At 42.4% G+C, this 6,239-nt stretch overlaps 1 pseudogene; it reads left to right on the forward strand.

The window, feature by feature from the left end:
• Window positions 1-3,886: 3,886 nt before the first annotated feature.
• Window positions 3,887-4,004, forward strand: LOC124557169 (annotated as a pseudogene).
• Window positions 4,005-6,239: the final 2,235 nt, after the last annotated feature.

The following is a 6,239-nucleotide window of genomic DNA, read 5'->3' on the forward strand; positions in this document are numbered from 1 at the left end:
GTTTCCCCTTCCTGGGACAATGAATTCACGGTGTTCTTATTTCAATTTCCAGGAGTGTACGTTACTTAGACAAATGTACCCCGGAAATTTCATTATTCAACAATAATTACCTTTTGGTGCTGCGAGTTTTTTCCGTCAGTGTACAGCTTTGAGACAGAAATTTCGGAGCCAGATTTTAAACTGTAAGCATCTCCAAGTGCAAATGTGGATTCTGACCAGAATTTATTGGTTGTGATCCGTAGATCGATACCGAAGAAATCGCAAAAAGGTAGAAAATTAAGGATGTGGAATATAGAAGCTGTAGTAGTCGAGAGCTTCGGAGTGAGCATTAGGCAACGATTGACTGAAACGAGGGAAAGGAGTACTGTAGAAGCAGTAGCTGTTGAGAGTTTCGGAGGGAACATTAGGCAACTATTGACTGAAACAAGGGAAAGGAGCAGAGTAGAAAACGAATGGGTAGCTTGGAGAGGTGAAATAGTGATGGCAGCAGAGGATCAAACAGGTAAAAAGACTAGATCATGTAGAAGTAATAGCATAGTGAGAAAATATTAAAATACAGTAAATGAAACAGGCAAAAGGGTACACAGACAGGTAAAAAATGAGATTGACAGAAAGCGCAAAATGGCTGAGCAGTAATGGCTAGAGGACAAATGCAAGAGCCCGCATCTTGTGGTCGTGCGGTAGCGTTCTCGCTTCCCACGCCCAGGTTCCCTGGTACGATTTCCGGCGGGGTCTGGGAATTTCTCTGCCTCGTGATGGCTGGGTGTTGTGTGCTGTCCTTAGGTTAGTTAGGTTTAAGTAGTTCTAAGTTCTAGGGGACTGATGACCATAGATGTTAAGTCCCATAGTGCTCAGAGCCATTTGAACCAGCACATTACGCCCACATTTTTTTGAACAAATGCAAGAGTGTAACTAGGGGAAAGGCAGATACCACCTATAGGAAAATTAAAAAGGCGATTTGAGAAAAGAGAAACAGGTGTATGAATATCAGGAGCTCGGATGGAAAACCAGTACTAAAGAAATAACGCAAAGCTTAAAGGTCGAAGGTGTATATATAGAGAGCTATACTAGGAAATGAACTTGAAGAAAGTGTTATAGAATGAGAGGAGGAAATAAGAGAGATGAGATGGGAGATATGGTATTGTGAGAAGAATTTGACAGAGTACTGTAGGACCTAAGTTGGAACTAGGCCCTTCGAGTAGATCACAGTCCCTCAGAACTACTGATATCCTTGAGAGAGCCAGTCATGACAAATCTATTCCAACTAGAGAGCTTAAAACCTTCAGACTTCAAAAAGAATGTGATAACCCCAATCCCAAAGATAGCAGGCGCTGACAGGTGTGAATATTGCCGAACTATCAGTTAAATAAGCCATGATTGCAAAATACTGAAAAGAATTATTTATAGAAGAGTGGAAAAACCGATAGAGGCCGACTTTGGGTAAGATCAGTTTTGATTCCAGAGATCTGCATGAACACGCGATCAGTACTTGCCCTACGATTTCTCTTAGACGAAAGGTTAATTAAATGCAAACCTAAGATTATAGCGTTTGCAGACTTAGAGAAAACATTTTGCAATGTTGATTGGAATACACTCTTTAAAATTATGAAGGTAGCAGGGGTAAAAAACAAGAAGTGTAAGTTTATTTTAAGCTTGTACAGAAAACAGAAGGCATTTGTAAGAATCGGAGGGCATAGAAGGCAAACAATAGTTGAGAAGAGAGAGAGCGAGACAGAGAGAGAGAGAGAAAGAGAGAGAGAGAGAGAGAGAGAGAGAGAGAGAGAGAGAGAAGTAGCCTCTTCCCGATATTATTCAATCCATACGTCGAACAAGCATTAAAGGAAACCAGAGAAATATTTGGACAAGGAATTAAAGTTCAGGGAGAAGAAATAAAAACTTCGAGGTTGACCAATGGCACTGTAATTCTGTCAGAGACAGCAAAGGACGTGGAAGAGCGGTTAAACGAATCGACATTTTTTTGAAATGAGGGTATGAGATGAACATCAACAAAAGAAGAGCACGGGTGATGGAATGTAATCAAATTAAATCAGTCGATGCTGAGCGAACTAGTTTAGATAATGATACACTGGAAGTACTAGATGAGGTTTGGTCTTTGGACAGCAAAGTAGCTGATGAATGCCTTTGTAGACAGGGTATAAAATGTACACCAGTAAAGGCAAGAAAAGCGTTACTGAAGAAGTCAAATTTGTTCACATCCAATATAAATTTAACTATTAGGAAGTCTTTGGTGAAGGTTTATATTTGGAGAGGTGTCTTCAATGGAAATGAAACGTGAACAATAAACATGTCAGGCAGAAAGGAAACAGAACCTTTTCTAATATGGTGCCCCAGTAGAATGCTGATGATTAGGTAAAAGTTCTTCCTGAGTGAATTGCACTTCGTTAAGATTCTTCAACTAAATCTGAGTGTGACAGCCCACCTTCCACATGCCTAGATTTATATGGTCGTACCGTCTTAAATCTCTCCCTACATAAAATCCTGTGTACAGGGTGGTCAGAAATGTTTGGAAAGTTTGTAAGGGTGTTGCTGGTTGGGGTGCGCTAAGAAATAATTTTTAAGAAAAAAATAGATACGTTGAACCGTTTCCAAATTAATTAACATTGAAGTTAGCTAATCAGGCCGTTGCGCGTGCAAATTCAGCGGCCCGCCAGAGACGGTGTCGCCAAACGTGTTCTTCGGTTGGTTTCATAAAACTGAAAAAGAGAGTCATGCAGAAACTGGACTCTGGACAGTAATAAGGATCGAACCCAAGCCAAAGTCTGAGCAGTCTCGTGCGCTATAATCTATGCTACGAGAAAAGCTGAAACTAATTGTGTCTGGATGGGCACTTGAAATTGCGCGTGCAACGGACTGATTAGCTAAATGCAACGTAAATTAACCCGGAAACGGCGCAACGCGTCGAATTTTTTCTTAACAATTATTTCTGATCACAGCTTTCTCCAACACACAAACTTTTCAGACTGTTTTTGGCCACTGTGTATTTTATACAGGATGGGTAAAATAAGACGGATGCAGAATTGGCTTTTGGTAATGAACAGGAAAGCTGCCCGTTACGGAAGATGCTAGAAATCGTAATTTCGATGCACCGCCCGTTTGCTGCCACATTTCTACGCACGCGCATCTCCCGCATGGTCTGTCCCTTGCCACGAGTGCATGAAGTGTGCGGTGAGAAGAGGACAAGCGGCAGAGCCGGTGCAATCTCCTGATCACCTCGATTCCCCGATCTCTCTCCTCGTATCTTGTATCTGTGGGGTGAGATGTTCTCAAATAACCTTCACACAGGGAGAGCTTCAGCAGAAAATTGAAAACGCTGTTGCTTCTATTCCCCACGAAGAGCTGCTGCGCCTGCTTCACAGTTTGATAAATCGAGCACAGCGTTGCATCGACGTCAACGGTGGCCGTTTTCAGAATATTCTGTGATGTTCATTAACAAAGGTAAATTCCGCGTTAGTCTTTAGTCTTAGTGAGTCTTAGTATTTTATTAGTCTTAGTATTTTCCGGGGAAGTTTTCTTTTGCTCGCCCTATAGTTGACAGTTGTGAATGGTTCCAGTGACTGGTTACCGATCGTTTAGTCCTACCATATCAGACTTTTTATTATATTATCGAGTCTGCACCCTTAGCTGAGTAGTAAGCGCGTCTGACTGCTATGCAGCGGGTCCGAGTTCGCTTTAGCTCGGGGACTGAGTGTTGTGTTGTCCTCATCATTACTTCATCATCGAAACGCAAATCGCTCAATGTGGCGTCAACTGAAAAAGACCTGCAAATCGGCGGCCGAACTTCCCTATGTGGAGACTGCCGGCCATCAATGCCATATGGTCATTTCATTTCATTTTTAATTATATTCTCGCCCATTACATTAGAATTGGCGATGGCCTTGCCGCAGTGGATACACCGGTTCCCGTCAGATCACCGAAGTTAAGCGCTGTTGGGCGTGGCCGGCACTTGGATGGTTGACCATCCGGGCCGACGTGTGCTGTTGCCATTTTTCGTGGTGCACTCAGCCTCGTGATGGCAACTGAGGAACTACTGGACCGAATAGTAGCGGCTCCGGTCGAAGAACACCATCATAACGACCGGGAGAGCGGTGTGCTGACCACACGCCCCTCCTATCCGCATCCTCAGCTGAGGATGACACGGCAGTCGGATGGTCACTTTTAGCCTGAAGAAGGATTGCGCACATTAGATTTATTTACGTTCAGAGTTAGCGGTCGATATTTACACGGGGCTGTGCAAGAGTCTCTGTATCTTAAAGCGACGTTTTGATGATGGCGATCTTTCTCTACATAACTTCGTCGTCTGCGAACAGTCTCAAAGGGATACAGACGTTATCCATCAGGTCATTTATACAAGGTCAACCTCATCTACAGAGGATTTTTTAGGAATATTTTCTGAATATTTTGATGTCAGGGACCGTTGGTTGCCGATGGCTCGTTACGAAGTAATGGCATTTTGTTTGATTTTTTACGTCGTTTATCTTTGTATCTGCATTTTGAGTTTCTTCTCTGAAAACAAACTTATTCTAGCCCATGACGGTACTTCTTGTTGGCAACAGTAGTACAAATTTTACTCTTCACTCTCAAGCTTCCAGTGAGTACTGGTCGGTTATGTCTCAGATTTGTTCTTCCGGCAGTATTATTCGTCCTTAACAGTGATACACAGCAGTATGGATAGCTTTACTGATGAAGAATTGGCCGATAACCACCTCGTGTAGGTGAGCGGCACTATGGCCGCATGTCGATCTATTCGCGCGGCGACAAGAATCACACCTCAGCACTTTTGCGTCTGTGAATTGCGCTTCATTGTTATTTTCACAAAAAAAAGGAACTGATATAAACTCTTTGTCTTTTCTTCATCTTAATCAAATGGTTCAAATGGCTCTGAGCACTATGGGACTTAACATCTGAGGTCATCAGTCCCCTAGAACGTACAACTACTTAAACCTAACCAACCTAAGGACATCACACACATCCATGCCCGACGCAGGATTCGAACCTGTGACCGTAGCGGTCGCGCGGTTCCAGACTGAAGCACCTAGAACCGCTCGGCTACAACGGCCGGCTCATCTTAATCAAGGATGAAATTCTTCCGTAACTTCCTGCTGGAAGAGTTTCACCTGTGCTACTCTCTGACCTTTATTATGAAGCTGAAAGGGAAAGCTTAGGCTTGAGCGTGGCGCCGGCATCATCGTCGCTAGAGTCAGAGCAGTAGGCTGGTGAGGGAAGGAACTCAGTGCGGGCATTGGCGAAGGAACCACCCCGGTATTGTCCTGACGGGAAACCACGGAAAACCTAAATAAGGGTGGAGGGACGGGGATATTTTTCACGGCTTCCCCAAATACGACTTCAGTGTCTAAAGCCCTTTTCTCACCTGAGAATTTTTTGTGTCAATTGAATACTCGTGGCATATGAATCTACTGTTGTGCCGCTGTCGTATTATTCCTGTATTGAAACTCAATTGTCACTTGTGGTTTGTTTAGATGTCGATGTAAAATCTGTTTGAGTTCCTACGTGCTGCCTCCAGTGAACGTCAGGTTATGAGGCACTGTCCTTCTTAAATAAAACTGGAGTATGGTAACATAACTGAGGAGTTAGCAATGATAGCAGGGCTTATTAATAACAACCAAAGTCCAATTCGTAATTAACGTTCTTCGTAGGTAAAGTGTTGACCGAACATTACAAAACATCATTATTTATTTTCTCGAGAAAATAAATACAGGTGAAAACATCAAAGATATTTAAAGGTAAGACGTAACGCCTGTTTGCTTTATCCTTTGGGTATTGTCGAGCTTCAGAGTGCCAAATAACATTCGAAACTATTTTTCTCCTTCAGTGCGGCTTACTTTTTCACTGACGGAACAATTTTTATTAAAATATTTTATCTATTTGTGTTGTTACTAGGGCACAGCGTAGATGTTTTTGGCTAGGTTTTGTGAAACCTATTTTCTTTTTACTTTGGTTACTGATATTTGTTCTATTGTAGAAGAACACTCGTTGGAAAAATATCATATCCTCATGCTAACTTCGCAGTGCTAAATGAAAACAAAGTAAAAAATAAAGTAAATAGTAAGAAGACGGAAAATCCATTACTGTAGCACAAGTTAACGGGATGGGAACTTATTAACTTGTGATGTTAGTAGGCAATACCACCGTCTTCTGCCCGTGCTCAATGTTCAGCATACTCAGGATGTTACAACTTGACACTCGACACAATCAATTTA

Source organism: Schistocerca americana, chromosome X, assembly GCF_021461395.2.
Source record: "Schistocerca americana isolate TAMUIC-IGC-003095 chromosome X, iqSchAmer2.1, whole genome shotgun sequence".
Taxonomy (NCBI): domain Eukaryota; kingdom Metazoa; phylum Arthropoda; class Insecta; order Orthoptera; family Acrididae; genus Schistocerca; species Schistocerca americana.